The sequence below is a fragment of the Anolis carolinensis genome, unplaced genomic scaffold, assembly GCF_035594765.1.
Source record: "Anolis carolinensis isolate JA03-04 unplaced genomic scaffold, rAnoCar3.1.pri scaffold_8, whole genome shotgun sequence".
Taxonomy (NCBI): domain Eukaryota; kingdom Metazoa; phylum Chordata; class Lepidosauria; order Squamata; family Dactyloidae; genus Anolis; species Anolis carolinensis.
In genome coordinates, this window is record NW_026943819.1 from 24,893,860 (window position 1) to 24,909,010 (window position 15,151).

General features: G+C 40.4%; 1 non-coding gene across 1 annotated transcript; it reads left to right on the forward strand.

Moving 5' to 3' along the window:
* The first annotated feature begins 14,799 nt into the window (after nucleotides 1-14,799).
* On the forward strand, nucleotides 14,800-14,919 carry LOC134293565 (U6atac minor spliceosomal RNA). Its single transcript, XR_010000518.1, has one exon. It is a non-coding gene; the product is annotated as a U6atac minor spliceosomal RNA (small nuclear RNA).
* Nucleotides 14,920-15,151: the final 232 nt, after the last annotated feature.

Sequence of the window (15,151 nt, forward strand, 5' to 3'; positions counted from 1 at the left end):
TCACTGCGAGGGTGCAGTGAATGATGAATGGTCATGAGTTTTCTTGTTTTTCTGTCCAAATTGTCCAGTTCCGCCTGTGTCCAATTTATAATGCCCGCAGTATATCTTATGACAGGTATGGCCCAGGTGTTTATGGCCTTGATGGTGTTGCCTCCATTGAGCTTGCTTTTGAGAATTTTTCTCAAATAATAATAATTATTCTCAAAAAAGGCCCTCCGTCTTCTTTTTCAAAGTTCCATTTGTGAGCTTTATATTATTGTTGTTGTTGTTGTTATTGTTGTTGTTGTTATAAAACTCAAGGCCATTTGAACAGATGTGAGGACAATTCTCAGGGTGAGTTGCAAGGACAAAACACCCTTGAAATCTGCCAGATTTCAGTGACAAACCAGAAGACTTTACAGCAAACATTAAATGCTTGTTTTAATGACACCGTCCAGGTTGTCACTGAATTTTCATGGCACAGTTTTCTAGAGAATTATCAATCCTCAAGCTAGGCGAATACAGCCAGGGCAACTTTGGGAATCTTAAATTTGGACATGAATAAACACATAACCAGCCTCTTCTTGGATTTATATTGCAGAAATTTGCTACAATAAAAGGAAAGTCTCTACTAAGTGTTTCAGACTTATTATGTTCATCAAGGAAAGAATCAGCTTTCAAGGACTTTGAGTAAACATTGAAGGGTGATGAGAGGCCATACTCTTCAATGAAGTGGATAAAGACTGTTTTCTTTTAAATTGGGGGAGACACTCCGAAAAAGCTCAAAAACTATACAGGTGACCTTCTTAACTCAATTAAGATTGATCTCAGGATTTTTCTGACAAAATCTACTTGACCTGCTGCCTCATGAAAATTAACTATAGGTACATTTTCAGCAAAATTTAGACTTTTGCAGTCTGTTGTGCGTTTGTTTGGTGCTTCCCACCAACATAGGTCAAGTAGTCACAAACAACAGCAGGGTATTAAGCAGAGTAGGAGTCATTTGTGATGAACTCTAATGATCTTGGTGGTTGCATGAGAGGAGCAGAGAGCCATCCTATGTTGAGGGTGCATCCTTCAGAATAGACGTTAAAAGAGCTTTCCCTCCTGCAATTGCCCACTGTTTTGCATGAAGGTTAAGGCAAGATCAACAACACACAAGGTCAACAGAAGCTGTTTAGCATAGAGAAGGATTGGGTCAAGCAGAGGAAAGCGAAACATATTGTTTAGCTACTAATATCAGAGACTGACAATGGCTAGAAATGCGTTGCAAAACAAACATTAATTTCCTAGGTATTCTTTACCAAGACAATGAGGGTTTGAACATTTTTATGATGTTTGGAAACATGGGACAGGCAAAATTTAGATTAATTGAAAAAGTGTACTTTGTTGTTATGGGTTTTCAGAGCAGTATGGACATGCTTCAGAAGTATTCTAACATTTCGCCCACATCTATGGCAGGCATCCTCAGAGATATGAGGATATATGTTGCACCCCAAGGCAGCGAGAGAACTCAAAAACCAGACCAGAGCCAATATAACACACAAGCCATTTATTGAAGCAGAATATATATATCTATGCACATTTAAGGTGGAAAGTCAGAGTAAGAAATAGTCCTTAATATATACCCTGTTTCCCCTAAAATAAGACATCCCCAGAAAATAAGACCTAGTAGAGATTTTGCTGAATTGCTAAATATAAGGCCTCCCCTGAAAGTAAGACCTAGCAAAGTTTTTGTTTGGAAGCATGCCCGCCGAACAGAACACGCATGCAGGATCGGTAAATGTACATACCATAGATTGCTGTACATGAAAATAATGGTAGTAACAAGAAATTCTTGATAGGATTCACAGTTTGTCTGGTTATGCTGGTTTGTGATGATACCTACTGTACAGTATATAATAAATGTCCAATTTTTTTGTTCAACAATAAAAGTGAATTCTTCTTCATGGAAAAATAAGACATCCCCTGAAAATAAGACCTAACACATCTTTGGGAGCAAAAATTAATATAAGACACTGTCTTATTTTCGGGGAAACACGGTAGTCAATAGCAAACCAGAAAGAGTTCAGCAATGTCCAAATTGTAATCCACAAGTGAAGCTCGATAGCTTCCTTTACAGAAATCAAAGTCTGTCCATGAAACAATAGCAGGAACAAATCATTGCAAATCCACTTGAAAAGTCCTGTAGCAGGATCAAGGAAGCAAGGTTAACAAAGCAGAGGCAATCTCAGTTCAGGAACAAGGAAGACGTGGTAGCAAGGCAAGGTCTACTCGGGAGTCGCGGCTCGGTGTGGCTCACCTGGAACTGGGAACTCGGCACAGGCAAGGAGCTGGAAACTGGAACCTCTTCCGAGGAAAGGCAAAGTTGACACCGCAACAAGAATACAGTGAGGGGCACTTTTAAGAAATCCAGAGCCTGTGAAATTGAGGAGTACAGGACCCACAAAAACTTCCCATGGGACAGTTAACCATCTGACTTGTGAGCTAATCTTTGAGACCTTCTCACTCCCTCTTTCTTGCTTCTATCTCTAGTAACAAATTCCGATTAAAAGTCTCATCTTCACCCAGGTCAATACCATCTGGTGTGGGTAATGATGAGGAGACTTCAGAATGTTTGCCAATTAATAGTTCTTCTGAAACCACCATATCAGGCAGTTGCAAGGTCATGGAGTAGAATTATCTGCAAAATCCTCAGCCTCATCTGTTTCCAACTCCATCTCTTGATGGAATACAGGCCAAGATGGCTGATCTACAACAATATACCTCATACCTCTGAGGATGTCTGCCATAGATGTGGGTGAAATGTCAGGAGAGAATACTTCTAGAACATGACCGTACTGCCCGGAAAATGCACAACAACCCTGTAATCCCAGCCATGAAAGCCTTCGACAATATAAAATGAACTTTGCTCACAAAGACTACAAAACTTTCTGCACACAAGGTTCTGTGCACAGTTCATTAAAAAAGTCACTTCATTTTGAGTCCAACCTCTATAAATAATGACAGCTGATGGATCAAGGATGGAGGTTTAAGGTGTCCCTCCCAAGAGATAAAGTAGCCTGTCTCCCTTTCCCATTTTGATCATATTGCCTGACTGCCCCTCTCTTTCCCTTCTCAATTCACCAGAGTGTTTCTTTTTTGACCGGTAATGGGAAGTGAGCAGTGCATGTCCAGCAGCGGTGATTAAGGATGAGAGCCCAATTGCCACGCTCCCCGATGCCTGTCCGCACCACTGTCAGCTCCTGTCAGCATCTCAGATCCCAGGCAGCCAAAAGGTCCAGGCGCTAAAAGAGAGATGGGAAATAAGAGCAGGATTATTGACAGATCAAATCAGGTCCAGTGCTGAAATTAAGTCTATCATATGGGCCTTGATCAAGTGCAAATTGCTCCAAGGGCCCAGCTATCCACTTCGCTCGCCACTGCCATCAGAAGCTATGGAGGAGTTTTTGATGCTGTGGCTGACAAAAATAAAGGGCTTTAAGCTTGGCTGCCTGTTAGATGCCCACAGGGATAGAAAAAAATGAAACTTGAAATTGTTCTGGCTATGGCATCCCAAGAGGGCAGCAGTATTGCAGTAGATGCAAATATAGAGGTACATAGAGATTGCAAAAACTTGCAAGGGGTTAATGCCTTTATATTTGTAGGAGAGTTTAACAAATATTTCAGGGGAAAATGCTTTCATAAGATTAGTGAATATATATTTTTCTTCTTCCTGACTTTCTCTTTGCAAAACATTCCCTTGATTAAGAGCGAGGGAGGCTTTGCAAAAGAAAACACACTGATAAGGGAGAAGAAATAGATCACATATTGCAAGCAATAGCTGCAGGCTCCGTTGCCGGTCTTGACCTTGACCCGATTATAAGCCAGGGAAGGCCTTTTCAGTTCATAAAAAGGGCTGAAAAACTCAACTTATCTTCAAGTATATACAGTACATTAAAATGATTGCATGGAATTAAGGTGGAGGGCCTGAGAAAACCGTATATGGACATAGTCTATCAATTTCTGCCCATTCCTCTTCAAGTTGGGTTGTACTTTAGCAATGCCTCCAAGAAATAGAGAAGAAAAGGCTTCCTCGGGTATATCAGACAGACCCCATCGTCAATCTGTTTTTTCCCTAATTGTTCAGGAGTATCCCATACTGCTAACCCTAATGCTGTGCAAACTGAGTTCCATTTTCCCAGGGAGTGTCTCCAACCCCATTGAAAATGCTTCCGCTTTGTATTATACAGAGCGATAACCTCTTTTGCCGACTGGCTTAATTGATGAGTCTGATCCCGGCTTGGTCTTCCAAATGTCTTTGTTACTATAGTTTCCAGCTTTTAGCAAGCCATTATCAGGTCCTAAAGTATCTGGAGATAACAGCGCCTGGGACAACTTGGGTAGGGAGAGGATAACATCTCTGTGTCAGGATAAAAGGAGTCCCTAGAATACAAAGAACGGGTCCATTATTTCTTGGGGGAACATTATTCTCTCACAATGGCTATCATTTAGAATTGCCATGCGGACAAATTCCTCCAACCGTTTCCCCCTTTTTTTTCCTGGAGAATAAAAAAGTGAGGGTGATGTTGTTGCTTAGCAACCCTCCTTCGCCAGAATATGGCAAAGATCCTTGCATAAAATGATATGAGAAGTTGGGAAGGGTTTTTTTTATTTTCCTTTTGTTCTTTTTTTTAACCTACCCCATCCCACCCCTATGAATACACTCAACTTAGAATCACAGCATCATAGAATTGAGAAAGACTATTGAGAAAGACAAGGAATATTCAGTCCAATCTCATTCTGCTAGGCAGGAACATACACTCAAAACCCTCCTGACAGATGGTTCTTTTTAAAAAAATAATTTTTTTTTGAATAATTGTGATTTTTACATATTTGGTACTTAGAACTTCTTGTACATTCTTTAACAAATTTACAGTACAGAATTATGTATATCATAGCTCCTATAATATTCTCACTCTCTAATTATATTGCATACTCATATTATTTACCTTTTGTTACCCTTCACCTAATGCTATCCCTTCACCCCAGACCAGACAATTACAGCATTTATTTCCAAAATTCCATTGTTTCTTTTACAGGTTTGTTCCCCTTACCTTCTATATATACAAACTCTGGTTCTGCAGTCTTTGTTTAAGCCTCTGTTTGGGCCTATGGGTAAAGCCCCCCCCCCTGCAAATAATGGGCTGAAAGAAAATGGATCTGGAACAAATATTTTATTTATTTATTTATTTATTTATTAGACTTGTATATTGCTACTCCCAGTTTGGCTCGGAGTGGTTTACAGAAATAGATTAAAACAATACACTTAGCTTTAAAATAACAATAAAAACAATAAAAACAACAATAAAAGCAACAATAAAAACAGACATAGAAATATCTGCCCTCCCGATTTTGGGAGGCTCAATTGAAATGGATCGGGGCCCCACTGAAAGCCGGGACACAAAATGGATCAAAGTTTGCCCTGAATGCACATGACTACTTTTAACACAAAGCACATATGCCTATGTGAATGAAAGCCAAAAGTTTTACAACTAAAACTTTTTCATATAAAGAACACAAGTCCTTTCTTTGCCCTGGAGAATAATATTTGCAGATTTGAGTAATTATTTAAAACATCAAGGATAATTCTCATCTATCTGTACTGGTTAAATTAAACATTTACTACTATTATGAATATGGAACAAACCTTGTTGTACTTCTCTGCTACTTGCTGTTAAAAAGAGGAGCCTGCCAGAAAAAAAGAGGAAAAGGGTGGTTGTATGTTTTCCAGGATGTATGGCCATGTTCCAGAAGCATTCTCTCCTGACGTTTCGCCCACATCTATGGCAGGCATCCTCAGAGGTTATGAGATATGGAGAAACTAAGCAAGGAAGGTTTATATATATCTGTGGAAAGTCCAGGTGAGAGAAGAACTCTTTGTCAGTTAGTGTTATGGTTGAGCCTTCGGGCTCCGGTAATAGGAGAAGGGGTCATAAGACTCCTCGAGAGTCAGACTCCTTCGAGGAGCGTGAAAGGAAGTGGCTCCGGGATTTGTTTACAGAACCGACAGATGAGGATTCCTTTGAGGGCTTTTCTCAGGGTTTGGAGGAAGAGATGGCTAGCTCGGAGGAGGATGACATGGAATGGACTCATGTGAGAGAGGATTTGGGTGTTGGGGAAACAGGCAATGAAAGCATGGGAGGTGATTGGCGGGTTGCAGGATCAGACCCATGGACTGGCTGGAGGGATGGAGCGGGATCCACAGCTGGGGATGCTGTGGGGCGTAGTCAAAGGTGCTTAAGCTCTGATGAGGATGATGATGTTGGGGCGTCTGGAATTGGGATGGCAGCTGACAGCGATGATGAGTTTGAACTGGGATAAAATGGGGTTTGGGATCAATGTCTAATTGCGTTGGGCAAGGTAATCTGGACGGACGCTTGGGCTTTTGTTTGGGAACTTCCTGAAGACGGGTGTGATTCGTTGCCTGGATACGTAAGTTTACCAAGGACACTGGGCATAGACGGAGGGAGGAACTGTGTGGGGTTTTTCTCTGTGCAACTTGTGTTTAATCTCGATAGCTTGACCTCTGTCGTCTTTTTGACGGGCAATACCTTCTCGCACTGAATTGACGCTGGACTGACTGACTTCGATTCCGGATTATCCCTTCTGCTGACTACTGGTGAGACCTTTGGATTTCTTGACGACTTCGCTTGGCTGTAGACCTCTGGACCGGATTGGGACCCTGCTGACTGCCGTTACCCTGACTGCTGTGCCTGGACCTGGATATCGTTGGACGCTGAACCCTAAACTGGATCCCAACTACGACCACTCTTTTCACTTGCTGCAGGGAGGAATAAACAAGCCTGGTTTATTCCCCTGCTGTGTCTGAGTAGCAGAGAGGAATCTGCCACCAGCCTGTTGTTTACGTTTTGTCTCCTGCTGATTCTCCTTTGTTTGCTTTGTTTGCCAAGCTGAAGTAAGCTCTTTTATTTAATCCGGATTATACTTCTGTTTAACCCGGTTTATTCCTTTGAACCGTTTAAGCTCAAACTGAGCTGTTTTTTGTTACTTTTCACACTGAAGTTAAGTGTTTGCCCTGTTCTTTGTCTTTTACGGGCGTTTTTTGGTTCTGTAACCTCAATAAACTGAGTTTTGTTTTACTTGCTGGCGTTCTGTCTCTGACAGTTGGTGCCAGAGGAAAAGTTCAACATTGCAAACATTGCTGGATATACAGGAATTCAATCCCTGATTTTAAAAGCTAAACTCACAAAGATGAATGCATCTGTCACTTTTGTTTCCACTCCCAACATTTGATCCTTTAAAGAAAATTCCTGTTTATAAAGATTTTTTCCAGTGTTGACAATGTTAAACCAAGTGTAAGTCTCATCCATCTCTTGAGATGAAGGGGCCACTGCTAAGAACGCTCAATGAATAATATTGCTCCAAATTCATCGTAAATCTCTTATACACCAAAGCAATGACCCAGAGAATGATTTAGACCAAAGCTATTCAAAAGAGTGGTCTTTAGACTGGTTCCAATATGCATAACATTGGCTGCTGGTCCCTGGAGTGTTCTTAAGAAAGAACGGAACAGATTTAGTCAATGGTGCCATTTCAATCACAAAGGGAGATAAGATATAGTCCATTGACTCCTAGTCAACCCAGGGCATAAAAGCATAGATTTATTTATTTATTTACAGTATTTATATTCCGTCCTTCTTTCTCACCCTGAAGGGGACTCAGGGCGGATCACATTATATACATATAGGGCAAACATTCAATGCCCATATACACATAGAACCGAGACAGAGACAGACAGACGCAGAGGCAATTTAACCTTCTCCTGCAGGGATGTTCGATTCTGGCCACAGGGGGGAGCAGCTGCTTCATCATCCACTGTGATGGCACTTCCTCATTCCAACGTCGTAAATTAATTAAATTTGCCTCCCCACTTTTTTTTATAAGTGGTACCTTATTTCCTACTTGATAGATGCAACTATCTTTCGGGTTGCTAGGTCAGCAACAAGCAGGGGCTATTTTTTATTTTTAATTGACGGGTGCTCACCCCACCATGGGCTGGCCTCGAACTCATGAACTCATGGTCAGAGTGATTTATTGCAGCAGGCTGCTCACCAGCCTGTGCCACAGCCCGGCCCCTGTTGATCTGCTACACTTGCCTATTCTGGGTTTAAAGACTTGGTCTGAGCAGGCAGAACTTCCCTTCCCTTCGCTTCCCTGTCTGGAAGGATAGAGAGCTTTCCCATTTATGCCTCTCTCCTTTAAGTAGAGATGGAATGCAGTTCTCTCCCTGAGAAGACTGAATGAACCCCTCCATTTTGGAGATGGCTGATATTTGTGATTTGTGTGTTATCTTCTGAGTGCAGTCTTCCAGGTGATTTGGAAGGCCAACCTTCAAACAGGAAAGACTATTCAAGAGAGTCATTTGTCACTTGCTTTGCATGCAAGGAAGCACGCACTGTGTCTCCTCTACAGCTAAAGAGCTGCATTTCATAGAATCGTGAGCTTTCATCACCACCATCACCATGATATGCTATACTGGTTGACAAGGTCTATGATACATAGTGGTAATAGTCGGAATTTGTGTATACCAGCAGAAATCAACAATGCCCAAGTAATGTGGTACTGGGCACAGAATTAACTTTGTGAAAATGTATGTTTCTAGTACTTTGGGTTATACGAGGGTTATCCAGAAAGTAGATTACGTTTTGGAATTAGAAATGAACAAAGTATAGGAGAAAACAGTTACCATATGCAGTTGAAAGCCACACCCAAATACCACTTCTCATCATAGGCACTTATCATAGCGATGAATGAGCTTGGCAACTCCTTCCCCACAAAACTCTTCCGCTTGCGTCCTCAACCAGCCGGTCACCCCTTCCAGCAGCTGCGCATCGTCGCCAAAACGCTGCATTGAGGATGCAAGCGGCAGAGTTTTGTGGGGAAGGAGTTTCCAGGCTCATTCATCGCTATGATAAGTGCCTAGATTTGAATGGCGACTATGTTGAGAAGTGGTATTTGGGTGTGGCTTTCAACTGCATATGGTAAATGTTCATTTTTAATTACAAAACATGATCTACTTTCTGGATAACTCTCATATTTGAATGTTTGATGTGGGCAGTATCTGCAAAATGAAAGTATCATATGTATTTGAGTATAAGTTGAGCTTTTCAGCCCTTTTATTACAGCTGAAAAAAGCCCCCCTTGGCTTATACTCGAGTGAGAGTCCTGGCCGGCTTGTATTCGTGTCGGCTTATACTCAACTATATAGGTAATCAAAGTTGGACAGTCTTATCTTATTAAAGTCTTATTATTATCTCAAATTACAGTTTTATGTAAATATTCAAAAACATTTAACACACTGATGCCTCAATTAATGTAATTTTATTTGTATCTATTTTTATTTTTGAAATTTACCAGTAGCTGCTTCATTTCCCACCCTTGTCTTATACTCGAATCAATAGGTTTTCACAGTTTTTTGTGGTAAAATTAGGTGCCTCGGCTTATATTTGGGTCGGCTTACACTCGAGTATATATTTCCAATGGCTTACTGAGTCCAAGATGAGCAGAACCTGAATAGTCTGTGCAGAGGAATATAACCTAGAATTATGGAAAATCAGATGTACAGACATGCTGTAACTTTCACCATTCATGCAGAGACAGATTTTACAGTGCTGGTTTTGGAGTAACTGGATACCCATTATACAGAGATCTAATACAGCAGACAAATATCCATGGCACTAAAACCGATACCTTACTCTCCAATATTTCATAAATGAAAACTGAAATCAATGTAGCCAAGCAACTCTTCAGTGTGATCAAAATCATGTTGATTAATATGTAAGAATACATAAGCTAGGAGATGCCACTACTTCAAATGCATCTGCCACTTGCGGGTTCTTCCCAATGACATGTAATGCAAATTATATCTATACTAGCTGTGCCCGGCCACGTGTTGCTGTGGCGAAGTATGGTGGTATGGGAAATAAAGTACAGTAGAGTCTTACTTATCCAAGCTTCTGGATTATCCAAGCCATTTTTGTAGTCAATGTTTTCAATATATCATGATATTTTGGTGCTAAATTTGTAAATACACTAATTACTACATAGCATTACTGCACATGGAACTACTTTTTCTGTCAAATTTGTTGTATAACATGATGTTTTGGTGCTTAATTTGTATAATGATTACCTAATTTGATGTTTAATCGGCTTTTCCTGAATCCCTTCTTATTATCCAACATATTCACTTATCCAACGTTCTGCCGGCTCGTTTATGTTGGATAAGTGAGACTCTACTGTATATTTATAATCTTATATTTTCTACTTAGAAATGGATTATATGAGGTCCTTTCTACCCAGCTGCATAAAATGCACACTGAAGTGGATTATATGGCAGTGTGGAGTCAAGATAATCCAGTTGAAATCTGATAATCTGTATTTTATAGGCAGTGTGGAAGAGGCCTAAGTGAGGCCTAACTCTGCCTGTCCCCTGGGCTGAGTGGGTTGCTAGGAGACCAAGTGGGCAGAGCTTAGCCTTCTAACTGGCAGCAATTGGATAAAAAACAATTATTCCTCTCCCTCTAATTAGGACTTCGTTTTTCTTTTCTTTTTCTTGTATCAACCTAGATGCGTGGATAAGGGGTTGTGCTGTCAATTTTCGAGGTTGGGAGGCCTTTAGTTTTGTTGTTTTGTCGGTTGCCGGGATTCCATCACTCTTTTATATATATAGATGGTTTTAACTAATAGCCTCACAGAGGATAAACGGAATAAATTCATTTCTGTTAATATAAGTTTCTTTTCTATCCTTAGCCTCAAGTAAGTATAGCTAGAGAAGGAGCACTGCTGTATATGCAAAAATTGTCCCAGTTTCCATTCAACCCGCTCTCCCTACCAACCAAACAGCAAATGTTTAAATGGGGTATTTTTTGAGCTATCAGCATTGCAATCCCTCAGTCAATCGAATTTTTGCTCCCAATCTGTCTATAACAAACAGCCTAAAAGTACCGATTTTGGCTCCAGGAAATTAATTGGCAACACTTAAGAGAAATTAATAATGAATGTTCAAGCAACAGTTGCTTTTTAACCTTGCAAAAAATATTAAGACAAAGTAAACATCAGAGGAATTACAGTAAAGCAGACAAACTCGATGGGGGGAAAATTGTGTATGCAAACAGGAACGAGTGCTGCATAAATCTACATGCTATTAACAGGGAATGTTTCCTGAAAGTACCATCCAAGTTGAATATTAAGTGCAATAAACATTAAACACAACAAAGGGCTACTACATTGTGAAGAAATATGTTTGAGGAAATACAGAGAGGGAAATGCAGCAACTATTCCTCTGGAGACCCTCTTATAGTCTTTTGTCTGATGGTACGGATACGTTTCGGATGTAGAGGAGAAAGAAGCTTGCGTGAAGAGCCGGGCTGTATCAAATGGGATGCAGGTGAGCAATGAAGACATGTTGTAAGTAGAAGACGGTGCCCTGATCTTGGGACATGTCAATATCAAGTCCTCCGAACATCCTATCAAGCTCTTGCTGTGTCAACTTTCTCAGACAGTCTTTTAAAAGCTTTACGACAGGATTTGTCTTCTAATATAACCTATATGATGGAGATAATTATATTAGACCAGTGTACCATCTTATACTCTCAACCTCGGCCTCGGGCTGTGGCGCAGGCTGGAGAGCAGCTGCAATGAATCACTGCAATGAATCACTCTGACCAGGAGGTCATGAGTTCGAGGCCTGCTCAGAGCCTATGTTTGTCTGCCTTTGTTCTATGTTAAAAGGCATTGAATGTTTGCCTATATGTGTAATGTGATCCACCCTGAGTCCCCTTTGGGGTGAGAAGGACGGAATATAAATACTGTAAATAAATAAATAAATAAATAAACCTGCCTCCAAAGCTCTACCTTTGGAAAGTTGACCATAGAGTTTTACTGGAGGACCTCTAGAGAAGGTTAGAAAAATATACCATTTTAATTTATAGTTTTTCCATTTTTTCAAGTGCTCTGTGCCCTAACTCCAGTGATTGTGGAGGCCTGACTATGACAGCTCTTAAGGTAGATGGAAAATTAGTGAGGAGAAAGGGAATTGGAGTAGCTGGAATCCATAAAATTTATTTATTTATTTACAGTATTTATATTCCGCCCTTCTTTCTCACCCCGAAGGGGACTCAGGGCGGATCACATGATATACATATAGGGCAAGCATTCAATGCCCATATACACATAGAACCGAGACAGAGACAGACACAGAGGCAATTTAACCTTCTCTTGAGGGGATGTTCGATTCTGGCCACAGGGGGGAGCAGCTGCTTCATCATCCACTGTGATGGCACTTCCTCATTCCAACATCATAAATTAGTTAAATTTGCCTCCCCACTTTATAAGTGGTACCTTATTTCCTACTTGATAGATGCAATTATCTTTCGGGTTGCTAGGTCAGCAACGAGCAGGGGCTATTTTTTATTTTTAATTGATGGGTGCTCACCCCGCCATGGGCTGGCCTCGAACTCATGACCTCATGGTCAGAGTGATTTATTGCAGCTGCTCACCAGCCTGCGCCACAGCCCGGCCCCCTCTTTTTTTTAAAAAACAGAAATATTTATTTTTATAGACAACATTCTAGTATTAAATAGTGCAAAATCAGATGTAAACCAAAAGTTTTAGTCACAGCTATAGTAACATTCATATTCTTATTGCTAAACTTTCTGAACTTTGTAATTCATAGTTTTTCCATTTTTGCAAGTGTCCTGTGCCCTAACTCCAGTGATTGTGGAGGCCTGACTATAACAGGTCTTAGGGTAGATGGAAAATTGGTGAAGAGAAAGGAAATTGGAGTAGCTGGAAGCCATAAAAGGGAATGATTTGCTCTGCAAGAAGTTGTTCCAGCAAAGTCCCACATGTAAAATACAATATTAAAACCAACTGATTAACTAAGAGGGATGGATCTAGGTTGGAAGAGCCATGGCTGTAGGATAAGATGGAAATCAGCAAGTTCTAAATTACTGTATACTCGAGTATAACCCGAACCAAATATAAGCCGAGGCACCTAATTTTACCACAAAAAACTGGGAAAACATTGACTCCAGTATAAGCCGAGGGTGGAAAATTTCAGAAATAAAAATAGATACCAATAAAATTACATTAATTGAGGGATCAGTAGGCTAAATGTTTTTGAATATTTACATAAAGCTCAAATTTAAGAGAAGACTGTCCAGCTCTGATCAAATCATTATTCTCATCTTCTTCAATGTAAATGTGCTTATGCATCCTTTTAATAATAATAGAGTAAAATAATACATGTAATAATAATAATAAGATCAGAGGGAAATAATAAATGTATTATTAATCATAAAAATAGAGTAAAATAAATGTAATAGTAGCAACAATAATAGAGAAAAATAATAAATGCAATAATACCAACAATAATAGAGAAAAATAATAAATGCAATAATACCAACAATAATAGATAAAAATAATAAATGTACCATATATTCTCGAGTATAAGCTGACCCAAATATAAGCCAACCAGGACCCAACCAGGGAGTGCTTTGAATGCGATTTCCTGCTTCTTAGCGGGGGGTTGGACTAGATGGCCCTTGAGGTCTCTTCCAACTCTACTATTCTATGATTCTATGATTCTATGATTCTATGACTCACCCGAGTATAAGCCAAGGGGCCTTTTTCAGTCTTAAAGAAAGGGCTGAAAAACTAGGCTTATACTTGAGTATATACAGTCACTTGTTTTCTTACCTATTAACGTACAGCTTTTACCAGAGCATACGCTCGCTATATGTACCTCCAATAACTGTAAAAGAAGACATCAAATATTCTGAAGTTATTGCAATTTGGGCTAATATGATTAGAATGAGTCCATGCTCAAGACTCAATGTTGTATCACCTCCACATTCACACAGCATAGATTTCACCAAAGGGCTCCATCATTCCTCAGTCATGCCCTGTTCGAATTCCAAATGGGTCCAAACTGTCCACATTTAAACAAATGTGTTGGATTTCAATGCAGGGGAATTGTGCTCCTGTTATTTTTCTGCCTTACTGCTGCTTCCTAAACAAGACATATTTTCCTGTCTATTTTTCTCATCCTTTGTCTGGTTGTACTGTGTAGAGGTGACTGAATCTTGGATGAATCATGGCACCATGTTCTAAATGTCACCACTAACAATATACAAGGATATTAAGACAGGAAGCGATGAAGCTTCACCTTCTTGTTCGGGAGACTTTTGGAGTTTGTCCTCATTTCTATTGCACAAGGCTCTTTATTCTTGATAGAAATCCATCTGACTTTGCAACAACACAATAATAAAAAAAAATTCGAAGACTGATGATCTTTTGGACAGGAAGAGTCAGGATACGTTGCCCTAGGGACACACATCTTCTTTGCAGCTTCATGGTACAAATCGACCAGACAGATATAAATGTGGTTGAGCCAAAAGTGGTATTAGGACCTAAATCTAATTTCTAGTCCCAACTAGAACAGATCCTCATAATCAGTTACGGAATAGGAGACCCCGGTGGCACAGTGGGTTAAAGCCTTGTGACTTGAAGGTTGGGTTGCTGACCGGGAGGCTGCCAGGTTCAAATCCAACCCGGGGAGAGCGCGGATGAGCTCCCTTTATCAGCTCCAGCTCCATGCGGGGACATGAGAGAAGTCTCCCATAAGGATGGTAAAAACATCAAAACATCTGGGCGTCATTGCAGACGGCCAATTCTCTCACACCAGAAGCGACTTGCAGTTTCTCAAGTTGCTCCTGACACGAAAAAAAAAGTTATGGAATTACTCTTACATAACTTCCAATGCATGAAAGGAGATGTTAGCATCCCCCTTGGTAAGAATGGAAGAAGTATTAGTGACCTGGATAAAACCCATATGGTTAAGGCAGTGGTTGTCAACCTGTGGGTCCCCAGATGTTTTGGCCTTCAACTCCCAGAAATCCTAACAGCTGGTAAACTAGCTGGAATTTCTGGGAGTTGTAGGCCAAAACACCTAGGGAACCACAGGTTGAGAACCATTGGGTTAAGGCATTGTGGCTTACTTGGGGCATTTAACCAAGTTTTAGCTCCATCATGCCTAGGCACAGGAGCAAATAAAAGACCCTCCCTCCATCACAGTTAGGGAGCCCCGGTGGTGAAGTGTGTTAAAGCA